This window comes from Bufo gargarizans, chromosome 6, assembly GCF_014858855.1.
Source record: "Bufo gargarizans isolate SCDJY-AF-19 chromosome 6, ASM1485885v1, whole genome shotgun sequence".
Classification (NCBI taxonomy): Eukaryota; Metazoa; Chordata; class Amphibia; order Anura; family Bufonidae; genus Bufo; species Bufo gargarizans.
In genome coordinates, this window is record NC_058085.1 from 78,386,984 (window position 1) to 78,400,588 (window position 13,605).

Genomic DNA, 13,605 nt, shown 5'->3' on the forward strand with positions numbered 1-13,605 from the left:
TGTGAATGTCTGCTAGCTGAATAGGGTTAAATCTGGTGACCGAAACCCTTTAAGAGAACCCATAAGTGACCAGACTTTTAGAACCAGAACAAGCAGGATTTCTCATTTTCTTGAATCTGCTCCCAATTTTGGGCTAGTAAAATGTGTGGAAAATACTGGGGAGAGCCTATGAAAGGCTCTTTAAGGGGTTGTCTGTGGGGATACTTTTTTTTTTTTAGAAAATTGGACAGAATGGGTTAAAATTCAATATACTCCAGTTCCAATGTGTTTTTTTTTTAAATATATACCTGCGGTGGTTTTCTGTAGCAGTATAAGGCTACTTTCACACTAGCGTTCGATCGGATCCGTTCTGAACGGATCCGATCATAATAATGCAGACTGAGGCTCCGTTCAGAACGGATCCGTCTGCATTATTTTTAGCATATAACAGCTAATGTGAAAATAGCCTCGTACGGATCCGTCCAGACTTTCAATGTAAAGTCAATGGGGGACGTATCCGCCTAAAGATTGAGCCATATTGTGGCATCTTCAAACGGATCCGTCCCCATTGACTTACATTGTAAGTCTGGACAGATCCGCACAGCCAGGCGGACACCCGAACGCTGCAAGCAGCGTTCAGCTGTCCGCCTGTCCGTGCGGAGGCTGAACGCCGCCAGACTGATGCAGTCTGAGCGGATCCGCTCCATTCAGACTGCATCAGGGCTGGACGGCTGCGTTCGGGTCCGCTCGTGAGCCCCTTCAAACGGAGCTCACGAGCGGACACCCGAACGCTAGTGTGAAAGTAGCCTAAATCACGTCTGTGACTCAGTTTGTTACTTTTTGCTTTCTTAGGCCCCTTTCACACGGGCGAGAATTCCGTGCGGGTGCAATGCGTGAGGTGAACGCATTGCACCCGCACGGAATCCAGACCCATTCACTTCAATGGGACTGTGCACATGAGCGGTAATTTTCACACATCACTTGTGTGTTGCGTGAAAATCACAGCATGTTCTAAATTCTGCGTTTTTAATGCAACGCAGGCCCCATAGAAATGAATGGGGATGCGTGAAAATCGCAAGCAAGTGCGCATGCAATGCGATTTTCACGCATGGTTGCTAAGGAGATGAGGAATGAGTTACCCGGGAACCCATTTACTTTATTATTTTCCATTATAACATGGTTATAATTGGAAATAATAGCATTCTTTAATACAGAATGCTAAGTAAAAGGTCCATTGTGAGTAAAATAATGTAACTCACCTCATCCACTTGATCGTGCAGCAGGGCTCGTCTTCTTCTTGCAGGACCTGGCTGGAAAAGGACCTTCGGTGATGTCATCGAGCGCGATGATGTCAGTGCAGGTCCTGCTGAATGAAGATAGAAGAATTCAGAACGCAATCGCAGTCAAAACTGACTGGAATTGCGTACCTACTCGCACGATTTTTCGAGCGACCCATCCGGACACGCTCGTCTGCAAGGGCCCTTAAACATTTTCCTACTCAGCGGATTGAGGCTTCATGCCCATGACAACTGTATTTTGCATCTGATCAACTTTTTTTTGTGGCTTGCTCACAGGCCCATTCATTTCTATGGGTCTGCAGAAGGGAAAGAAAAAAAAAACCACGGATGTCATCTGTGTTCTGTTTGCATGTCCGTTCTAGAAAGTGTCCTATTCTTGTCTGTTTTGCAGGTCATAATAGCCGGGAGTGAGAAAAACGCGGGCTGCACGTAGAAAGCATCCGTATTTTACAGACTGCAATAGGGACTCAGTCGTGTGCATGAGGCTTAAGACTAAACCTTCCTTTTGGGCTATACCTTGCTTGCAAAGGTCATCTGAGACACTCCAGTCAGTTGGCAATGGTTGACCCTGACATCAGAAAGTATGTGCAGAATTTATCTAGATGCCTCATAAGGTCAAGCAAAAATTAGCGAAAGGGTGAAACCATTGGAGTCCACAGCGAAGTCATGTCCATAACCAGTTCTAATAAAAGCAAAAGATATATAATTGATGATTCAGACGGCCATTTAGGACAAGGACCTGAAGACCCCCAGGAACAATTGTGTTCAGTGGTGTCCATGAAACGCAGACCATTGTAGCGCATAATGGAGGTGTAAATCGCACCATTGTCTTCTATGGATCCGTGCGCCTGCCAATAGAAATATGGCCTCAGGAACAAATGAGGATGAAGACTGTGGTGATATGTAGCTGTACATAAGCTTTTAGCTCACATTTTTGACTATGAACCAGAAACAAAACCTCATGAAAAATGCATTAAGACAAAAAAATAAGTCAGTATAAAATAAAGCAATGTATCTGAAAAGTTAATCAAGTTTTTATGTAGATTTAAACTGCCTACAACAGTTTAAAGATGAATGACCCGCCATCCGCTGTTTTATAGCCTATTTTTATTTCTAAAAGCTTTTGTCATGTGACTGCATCGATATAGAGAATTTGTGTGCGTTTTATATTGTGGCTTATTCATTCTTGCAATGGATTGAAAGATTTTTTTTAAACATAAAATACAAACATGTTAAGACACAACGAGGGTCATTTATCAAGAGCCTGCGTTTTACAGGCCTAATTTTTACGTCAAGGTGAAAGCCTCATCATAAATTTAGGCGAATCCTCATGCCGTCCATGTGACTAGGTCAGTGATGGCTAACCTACGGCTGTGGTGAAACTACGACTCCCAGCATGCTCACAGCCAAGCAAGTGTGCATTTTAGGAGTTGTAGTTTTACCACAGCTGGAGGTTGGCCATCACGGCTAGGTTGAAATCTACTCCATTCCCTGTCTAGAGTACATTTCCATTGCCATTTTCCTAATTTCACATTAGGGAAATTGCCAGGGCTTATGGCCCCTGCCCAGCCCCCACCACTCCCCAATGTTGAGTATATTTAACCAGTTGCAAAAAGGGGTCTTGTGACTTTTTTTTACGTCTAAACTTGGCATGTCTTAGTAAATGACCCCCAACTTGTATGCTAGTAAACAATAGGGACGTGCTGTACAGTGTGCAGGCAGGAGGTGAGCGACCTTACCAAACTGAGAATGACCTGGACGCTGGGGTCACATTTCTCAGAGGGGGCAGACGCCAGACTTAAAGATTTGGGTTTTAAATACCAAACATGCGGCATCTGAAGCCTAGAGAATCTATCAGTTCGTGTATCACCCTGTAGGATCTGTGGCACGTATAATGGAGATGCTCTGTATAGGAGGATCTTTAGCTGCATGAAAAAGAAGAGTAGTCTGTAGGAACTGCTTAAGGCCTCCTGCACACGACCTTTTTTTTTCCGTTTACGGTCCGTTTTTTGCGTTCCTAATATCCATTCATTTCAATGGTTCCGCAAAAAAAAACGGAATGTAATCCGTATGCATTCCGTTCCGTTGAAAGATAGAACATGTCCTATTATTGACCGCAAATCATGTTCCGTGGCTTCATTCAAGTCAATAGGTCCGCAAAAAAAACTGAACACATACGGAATGTACTCCGTATCCGTTCTGTTTTTTGTGGAAACATCTATTGAAAATGTTATTCCCAGCCCAATTTCTTCAATGTAATTATGGTATACTGTATATGCCATACGGAAAAACGGAACGGAAACATAAAACGGAACAACGGATCTGTGAAAAATGGACCGAAAAACACTGAAAAAGCCATATACAGTCGTGTGCAGGAGGCCTAAGGAATAGGACAAGGAAAACCAACATGTATACCAGTAAGGCCCCATATTTCTGGTCCGCAACCGATCCGCATTTTTTGCGAACAGTACACCATGTACTATCTGTATGGCCATTCCACCAGCCGACGAAAAAGATAGAAAGTGTCCTATTCTTGTCCATCCATTTCTACAGGGGTAAAAAAATTGCGACATGCACAAGGCTGGTATGTGCGGTTTGCAGACCGCAAAACACATCCGGTCGTGTAAATGGGGCCTTACCGTGGAGAATAACGGAATGGCTGCCCCTGTACAGTGAAAGTGTGTATGATGGGAGTTCGTGACCTAAAGGGTATGAATGTACAGTCGTTGCGAAAAGTTGTGAGAATGACACAAATATTAGTTTTCACAAAGTCTGCTGCTAAACTGCTTTTAGATCTTTGTTTCAGTTGTTTCTGTGATGTAGTGAAATATAATTACACACACTTCATACGTTTCAAAGGCTTTTATCGACAATTACATGACATTTATGCAAATGTCAGTATTTGCAGTGTTGGCCCTTCTTTTTCAGGACCTCTGCAATTCGACTGGGCATGCTCTCAATCAACTTCTGGGCCAATTCCTGACTGATAGCAACCCATTCTTCCATAATCACTTCTTGGAGTTTGTCAGAATTAGTGGGTTTTTGTTTGTCCACCCGCCTCTTGAGGATTGACCACAAGTTCTCAATGGGAATAAGATCTGGGGAGTTTCCAGGCCATGGACCCAAAATGTCAACGTTTTGGTCCCCGAGTCACTTAGTTATCACTTTTGCCTTATGGCACGGTGCTCCATCGTGCTGGAAAATGCATTGTTCTTCACCAAACTGTTGTTGGATTGTTGGAAAAAGTTGCTGTTGGAGGGTGTTTTGGTACCATTCTTTATTCATGGCTATGTTTTTGGGCAAAATTGTGAGTGAGCCCACTCCCTTGGATGAGAAGCAACCCCACACATGAATGGTCTCAGGATGCTTTACTGTTGGCATGACACAGGACTGATGGTAGCGCTCACCTTTTCTTCTCCGGACAAGCCTTTTTCCTGATGTCCCAAACAATCGGAAAGAGGCTTCATCAGAGAATATGACTTTGCCCCAGCCTCAGCAGTCCATTCACCAAATTTTCTGCAGAAGATCAATCTGTCCCTGATGGGTTTTTTTGGAGAGAAGTGACTTCTTTGCTGCCCTTCTTGACACCAGGCCATCTTCCAAAAGTCTAAGCCTCCCTGTGCGTGCAGATGCGCTCACACCTGCCTGCTGCCATTCCTGAGCAAGCTCTGCACTGGTGGCACTCCGATCCCGCAGCTGAATCCTCTTTAGGAGATGATCCTGGCGCTTGCTGGACTTTCTTGGACGCACTGAAGCCTTCTTAACAAGAATTGAACCTCTTTCCTTGAAGTTCTTGATGATCCTATAAATTGTTGATTGAGGTGCAATCTTAGTAGCCACAATATCCTTGCCTGTGAAGCCATTTTTATGCAACGCAATGATGGCTGCACGCGTTTCTTTGCAGGTCACCATGGTTAACAATGGAAGAACAATGATTTCAAGCATCTCCCTCCTTTTAACAGGTCAAGTCTGCCATTTTAACCCAATCAGCCTGACATAATGATCTCCAGCCTTGTGCTCGTCAACATTCTCACCTGAGTTAACAAGACGATTACTGAAATGATCTCAGCGGGTTCTTTAATGACAGCAATGAAATGCAGTGGAAAAGTTTTTGGGGGGATTAAGTAAATTTTCATGTTTTCATGGCAAAGAAGGACTATGCAATTCATCTGATCACTCTTCATAACATTCTGGAGTATATGCAAATTGCTATTATAAAAACCTAAGCAGCAACTTTTCCAATATTTATGTAATTCTCAAAACTTTGGCCACAACTGTACTTAAAGTAAATGACTATGGATAGGTCACCAATATAAGATTAGTGATGATCTACTTTCCAGCACTGGCACCGGTCACCTAGATCAGGGATCAGGAACCTCCAGCACTCCAACTGTTCTGAAACTACAACTCCCAGCATCCTCCTTTCAATTCTATGGGGGTTACAAACCAGTGGAGTAAGTGTCCATGCTGGGAGTTGTAGTTTCACAGCAGCTAGAGTGCCAAAGGTTGCTGACCATTGATGCGTAGATGAAGGTGCTGGGTTTCTCCAACTTCCCTTCATTATTTACTGTGCACAGCGCCCATATATTTAGGAGTGGCTGGGGCTGGTATTGCAGCTCTGTCCCAATCACTTCAGTAGGACAGAACTGCAGTACCTAACACAGCCACTACAAAATGTATGGCGCTGCTCGTCTAAGCGTAGCTACCACTTTAACCAGCTGCTTGTGTGGGTGTCAGCAGTTGAATCTTCACTGATTTAATATTGATGGCTAAATTTAAAGGGAACCTGTCACCATGAAAATAATCTGCAGGCAGCATGTCATAGACTGATATGTAGTTTTGTGGGAAAATATTCAGTTTAAGGGCTCATGCACACGAGCGTATTTTCGTTCTGTGTCCGTTCCGTATTTTTTGCGGACCGTATGCGGAACCATTTATTTCAATGGGTCTGCAAAAAAAACTGAAGGTACTCCGTGTGCTTTCGTTTCCGTATTTCTGTTCCGCAAAAATTAGAACATGTCCTATTATTGTCCGCATTACGGACAAGGATAGGACTGTTCTATTGGGGGCCAGCTGTTCTGTTCCACTAAATACAGAATGCACACGTCATCCGTATTTTTTGTGGACCACAAAATACATACGGTCGTGTGCATGAGGCCTAACTTGTATTTCATTCATCTAAATCCCTGCTCCTTCTGGGCTGTGAAGTCCAGGAGGCGGTCCTATCAGTGATTGACAGCCTTCCCTCTATGACTGTGTATACAGAGATAGCTGTCAATCACTGATAGGACCGCCTCCTGGACTTCACAGCCCAGAAGGAGCAGGGATTTAAATGTACATGTATGTAATTTTTCTGAATCTTTTCCCATAAATCTATATATCAATCTGCTCAGCTCCTCCTGCTCTATAGGTGTTCAATCAATCATTGCTAAGTCACTCTGTGTTTTGTTCAGTGACATACCATTATCTGTACGTACTGTCAGAATGAAGATCAAATACTGATGTCCACATCTTAAAAAATAAAAAAATACTATATGGGGGGGGGGATTCAAACTTTTTTACATTACTGTAGATTCTACCGGAAAAAGGCAAAGTACATAAAAAATAGTATACATGTACTAGTTCCATGTGTATTACTAACTACCAGGTTTGTGGCCTGGAAAATGTCTGCTGGTCCTATCAGCTCTGCAATGGCCGTGGCTTTGGAAAGTAGTTATCATCACTCAGATCCTGAGCACAAGAGTCAAGGTCCATGCTGCTCTCTGCTCAGCATTTGTGTTATACAGCTAGAGGCGGTTGAGGCCAATGATTGGCTGCAGCGGTCACATGTGGTATACGGCCGGTCACTGCTGCAGCCCAGCAGGGAGGACTGAGCGGTGGCGCTGGAACAGAGGAGGTTCAGGACAGCTAGTATAACATTTTTAAAATTATTTTAATAGGGTTCCTGCCGTTTAAAAGAATTACTCCCCCTAGGAACCCTAATTTCCTTGTGTAAAATTGAGCAAACTAGCATTTAAAGGTCTCCTTGTTAGGGCAGGTTCACACGTGGCATTCCTTGGTTGATATATCAGAAAATTATATTTTTAATTCTTTTTTAAAAAAAAAAAGCAAAAACATTACAAAATTACAATTATTTGTATCTAGAAGGATGAGTCAAAAATGGTCTGCACTCCGGCTGTAGAATTTATTTTAATAAACTTTCAGAAAAGACAAATACATAATTTTCATATACACTTTGTCCATAAAAAATTTGTTTTGGCGCTCATACACAAGGCCGTTGTGCTGGCGTTCCGTGCATTGGGGACCCCAATGCACGGGCAACATCCGTGCGGCGGCCAGGACGGATCACGGACCCATTCAACTTGAATGGGTCTGTGATCCGTCTGCACTGTAAAAAAAATATAGAACATGTTCTATTTTTTTGTGGTGCGGAGGCACGGACATAAACACCACGGAAGCATTCCGCAGTGCTTCGGTGGGCTTCCGATCCATTCTTCCATTCCGCATCACATGAATGGGTTCGCATCTGCGATGCGTGGTGCACACGGCCGGTGCCCATGTACTGCAGACCCGCTGTAAGCGGGCCGCAATACTGCCACGGCTGGGCAACGTCCGTGTGCATGAGCCCTTATGCTGAGCTGTAAGCCATAAATGCAACGCTGTGTTCTCCTCTTCATCAGATGTGAATCTTCATCCTTGTAGGAATTTTATGGGGGATCTGCCACATAATCCATTGTCATAGTAACATAGTTTATAAGGCTGATAAAAGACATCTTTCTATCCAGCCTGTTATCGTGCAAAGTTGATCTAGAAAAAGGCAAAAAAAAAAACTGGGAGGTAGAAGCCAATTTTCCTCACTTTAGGGGAAAAAAATCCTTTCCGACTCCAATCAGGCAACAGAATTAATTCTAATAAAAATCATTTTTGAAAGAGTAACTCCCTGGATCAACGACCCCTCTCTAGTAGCTATAGCCTGTAATATTATTACACTCCAGAAATACATCCAGGCCCCTCCTGAATTCCTTTATTGTACTCACCATCACCACCTCCTCAGGCAGAGAGTTCCATAGTCTCACTGCTCTTACCGTAAAGAATCCTCTTCTATGTTTGTGTACAAACCTTCTTTCCTCCAGACGCAGAGGATGTCCCCTCGTCACAGTCACAGTCCTGGGGATAAATAGATGATGGGAGAGATCTCTGTACTGACCCCTGATATATTTATACATAGTAATTAGATCTTCCCTTAGTCTTCTTTTTTCTAAAGTGAATAATCCTAATTCTGATAATCTTTCAGGGTACTGTAGTTGCCCCATTCCAGTTATTACTTTAGTTTCCCTCCTCTGGACCCTCTCCAGCTCTACTATGTCTGCCTTGTTCACAGGAGCCCAGAACTATACACAGTACTCCATGTGTGGTCTGACTAGTGATTTGTAAAGTGGTAGGACTATGTCCTCATCACGGGCATCTATGCCCCTTTTGATGCAACCCATTATCTTATTGGCCTTGGCAGCAGCTGCCTGACACTGGTTTTTACTGCTTAGTTTGCTGTTGACTAAAATTCCTAGATCCTTTTCCATGTCAGTGTTACTGAGTGTTATACCATTTAGTATGTACAGGTGACTTGCATTATTCCTTCCCATGTGCATAACCTTACATTTGTTAATCCTCATCTGCCACTTCTCTGCCCAAGTCTCCAATCTATCCAGATCCCTCTGTAGCAGTATAGTGTCCTCTGTAGTATATATATATATTTATATATACACACAATATACTGCCTTCTGTAGTATATATATATATACACAGTATACTGTCCTTTTCTGTGTTAATTGCTTTCCACAGTTTAGTCTCATCTGCAAAAATTGATATTTTACTGTGCAAGCCTTCTACAAGATAATTAATAAATAATATATTGAAGAGAATAGGGCCCAATACGGACCCCTGAGGTACCCCACTAGTGACAGTGACCCAATCTGAGTGTGTACCGTTAATAACCACCCTCTGTTTTCTATCACTGAGCCAGTTACTTACCCACATACAGACATTTTCTCCCAGTCCGAGCATTCTCATTTTATATACTAACCTTTTATGTGGTACAGTGTCAAATGCTTTGGAGAAGTCCAGATATACGACATCCATTGATTCGCCGCTGTCAAGTCTAGAACTTACCTCCTCATAGAAACTGATTACATTAGTTTGACATGACTGATCCCTCATGAAGCCATGTCACTTGTCTATCCAACAAAACCAGTTTACATGCACTCTCAATATTGTCATCAATCGTGGACGGGCGTCTGGCTCCTTCTTTATGGCTTAAACTTGTAGGACCTTCCTTCTACTTCCCTACCCAGTCATACACACTTCTTGACGACAAAGCCCTTTCTCCATACTGTGCACTGTATCATTGATAACTATCAGCACCAGACACACCTTCAGACGAATCAGTGTGTGCTGTTCTTTGTGCAAGTCACAAGTGGGGCAGCCATTGTTTCACGCAGTCACAAATGTCATGACATAACACGTTCAAACCTGCACAGCAGCGACTGCGGAGATTGTGTCGAAAAATGATTTTATCTTTTCTGAAAGTAAAAAAAAAAAATTGGACTGCCAAGTGCGGGTAATTTTTGACTCACCCTCGTAGTATGCACAGTGGAAGAAAGAAGTTGGGGCCCATGTAGGCCTGGAGCCAGCCCTGACTGAAATGTCTCCACTTTCCTTACTGATGACCTATAGGATAGGTCATCAATATCAGTTTGGCAGGGTCCAACTCTTAGCTTGTGAAAACAGCTGATTAGCAAGGGGTGCCAACCCAAGATCCTGCAGCTGAAGGCATCTGTGTGGGTCCCATGTTCATATGTGCCCGCATTGCTGAGAAAAGTTAAGTTTTAATATATGCAAATGAGAATTGGCGTTACACCTAGAGGCTCTGCTCTCTCTGCAACTGCCGCGCCCTCTATTGTATCCCCTGCACCTTGATGGACAGGGCCAAGCGTAATGATGTTTTCACTGCCTGTTCCTGTCAAAGTGGAGAGGGCACAGCAGTTGCAGAGAGAGCAGAGCCTCTAGGTGTAACGGCAACACCCCCATTGCTCCTAGAGGCTCATTTGCATATATTAAAACTTAATTTTACTCAGCAATGCGGGCACATATGAACATGGGACCAACACAGATGACTTCAGCTGCCAAGCTCACATGTAACAGGTCAGCCAGTGTCATAGGTACAAAACTGCTGACAGAAGCCCTTTAAGAAAGTGTGAGTTTTGCTAGGGGGCAACATATTGTCACCATGGTAGTTTTATCAATGAAAGAGTTTGGGACCAGGACTTGCATTTCCGTGATGCAACCTGTCCATGGGTCATCATCAACAGGTGCTCAATCAAGCAAGCAGGTCAGATGTCACTGCGGCTGTTGATTTCAGGTTTTTTCTTTACCAAATTTTTTGGCTATCGATCCCACTACTCCTGGTCGATTCGAAGCGCTTCAATATATATTTAGTCTCATGGGGTTATCCTTCACCAGACGCGTTTCGGAGTTAACTGGACTCCTTCCTCAGTGGTACCACCTGGTATAAATAAAATTACTGTCTAGAAAACTCTCCTATGTGTTCAAATCAACCAGGAGTAGTGGGATCGATATCCCAAAAATTTGGTAAAGAAAAAACCTGAAATCAACAGCCGCAGTGACATCTGACCTGCTTGCTTGATTGAGCACCTGTGCAGGAACTAAACCACACAAAACCACTGAAACGGCACTCCTACAATTGATTGCTGCAGATCCCTGAATCTATCTCCTGGAAGTTACATCGCAGCCTGTAAGCGTACTATACGCGGGATGCCACGTTAACCGCAGTACAGCCGGCTCAAACCTACAGAACTATAAGTAAAACCAATGCCGTATGAATGTATACACAGGCAGAGTGATTGGATGTATTGCTAAACTTGTGGCAAAAGAAATGTGAATGACTCAACCACACATCCTCACTTCGGCTACATTGAAACTAACCTGTGAACTTTCTAGAATCCTGATTACTACGGACTACGTCCAAACAGTGTGGATATCAGGTCCACTGGACAATTAATGTAACACGGACATTCAGAGTAATAGAAAGGAACAAAAAAATCTGAGATTCTAATAGGACATTTCCTCCCTAGGATTTGCTACTTAATTTTATATTTTAGTGTTGCTTTTTATGGATGGTTGCAATTTTAATCAATTTTAAAGCGATTATAAGTCTATATAGCATGCAAATATATGTTTAATATTTGATGTATTACTATATTTCTGGTATAAATAAAATTACTGTCTAGAAAACTCTCCTATGTGTATCTGAATGTAGGTGTGCCCTACTCCTTCAATTTATCTATACAATTCTCTTGAAGATTGGGTGTAACCTTCTTTGTAGGTGCACCCACTCCATTTTTTGTCTAGGAGGTGAGCCTTCTCTAATTACATTTTAAATTTTGACTTAAAGTTACTTTTATTCAACCAGCGAGTCATTTTTTGACGGGAAATAACATAGGTGTCTCCCAATAGATAATAAGACAATGTACAAGAGGCATTATTGTGGACAAAAAAAAACATTTCTCAGCTTTTATTTACATTTGAGCAAAAAATACAAGATGTTCCGCACTGCGGAAAATCTCAGAGGACGTGGTCAGAAGCCAAAAGTGACACCTGTGCTGTCCAGGAGGATAGTTAGAGAGGTGAAAAAGAATCCAAGGATCACCACCAAGGCCATCCTGGTGAATCTGGCTCTGCTGGTGGCAATGTCTCAAGACAGACAATCCAACGGACACTGCACACTGCTGGGTTCCACTTCTCCAGATAAGGCACACAAAAGCTCGCTTGGCCTTTGCAAAAGCTCATCTGGACAAAGAAGACTTCTGGTCTTCTGTGTTATGGTCAGATGAAACAAAAATTGAATTGTTTAGTCACAATGATGTTTCCTTCATTTGGCGTAAAAAAAAGAGAAGCCTTCAACCCAATGAACACCATCCCCACTGTCAAACATGGTGGTGGGAACCTAATGCTTTGTGGGTGTTTTTCAGTCAATGGACCAGGGAACCTAATCACAGTAAACGGCACCATGAAAAAAGAGCAATACATAAGGATTCTCAACAACAACATCAGGCAGTCTGCAGAGAAACTTGGCCTTGGGCACCAGTGGACATTTCAGCATGACAATGACCCAAAACACACAGCAAAAGTGGTGAAGAAATGGTTAGCAGACAACAACATTAACGTTTTGGAGTGGCCCAGCCAGAGTCCAGACTTGAATCCAATTGAGAATCTGTGGAGGGAGCTAAAGATCAGGGTGATGGCAAGTTGACCCTCCAACCTGAAAGATTTGGAGGTCATTGCTAAAGCTGAATGGGCAAAAATACCTGTGGAGACATGCAAAAAGCTGGTCTGCAATTATAGGAAGCGTTCGATTGCTGTAATAGCCAATAAAGGCTTTTCTATTGATTATTGAGAAGGGTATGAATAATTTTGGACTGGACACTTTTTGCTCAAATGTAAATAAAAGCTGAGAAATGTTTTTTCCCCACAATAATGCCTCTTGTACATCGTCTTATTATCCTTTGGGAGACACCTATGTCATTTCCCGTCAAAAAATTACTTGCTGGTCTAATAAAAGTAACTTTAAGTCAAAATTTGCCAGGGGTATGAATAATTATGGGCAGCACTGTACATTAGGATAATCAACATCCTCTTAGCGAATATCTTTCCATAGGAGTTTTAAGCTTTTGGTTCTCTACCAAAATGTATTTGTAGAAAACTCTGACTAACTTAGGCTCCATTCAGACGTCCGCAAATGGGTCCACATCTGTTCTGCAATATCGGCCCAATCATTCTCAATGGGGCAGAACGGGATGAGGAGAGCACAATATGTGCTACCCGCATTTCCGGAGCGCGGCCCCGAATTTCTGGGCTTCGGCCCCGGAAAAAAATAGAACATGTCCTATTCTTGTCCGCAATAGCGGACAAGAATTGGCAGTTCTATGGGGGGTGCAGGCCGGGTGTATTGCGGATCCGCAATACACCATGGACGTGTGAATAGACCCTAAGGCTACTTTCACACTAGCGTTTTTTGCGGATCCGTCATGGATCAGCAAAAACTCTTCCATTACAATAATACAACCTCATGCATCCGTCATGAACGGATCCGGTTGTATTATGTCTTATATAGCCAAGACGGGTCCGTCATGAACTCTATTGAAAGTCAATGGGGGACGGATCCATTTTCTATTGTGTCAGTTCCTGTTGACTTACATTGTGTGCCAGGACGGATCCGTCTCGCTTCGCATCCCAGGACGCACAGAAGCGGAAT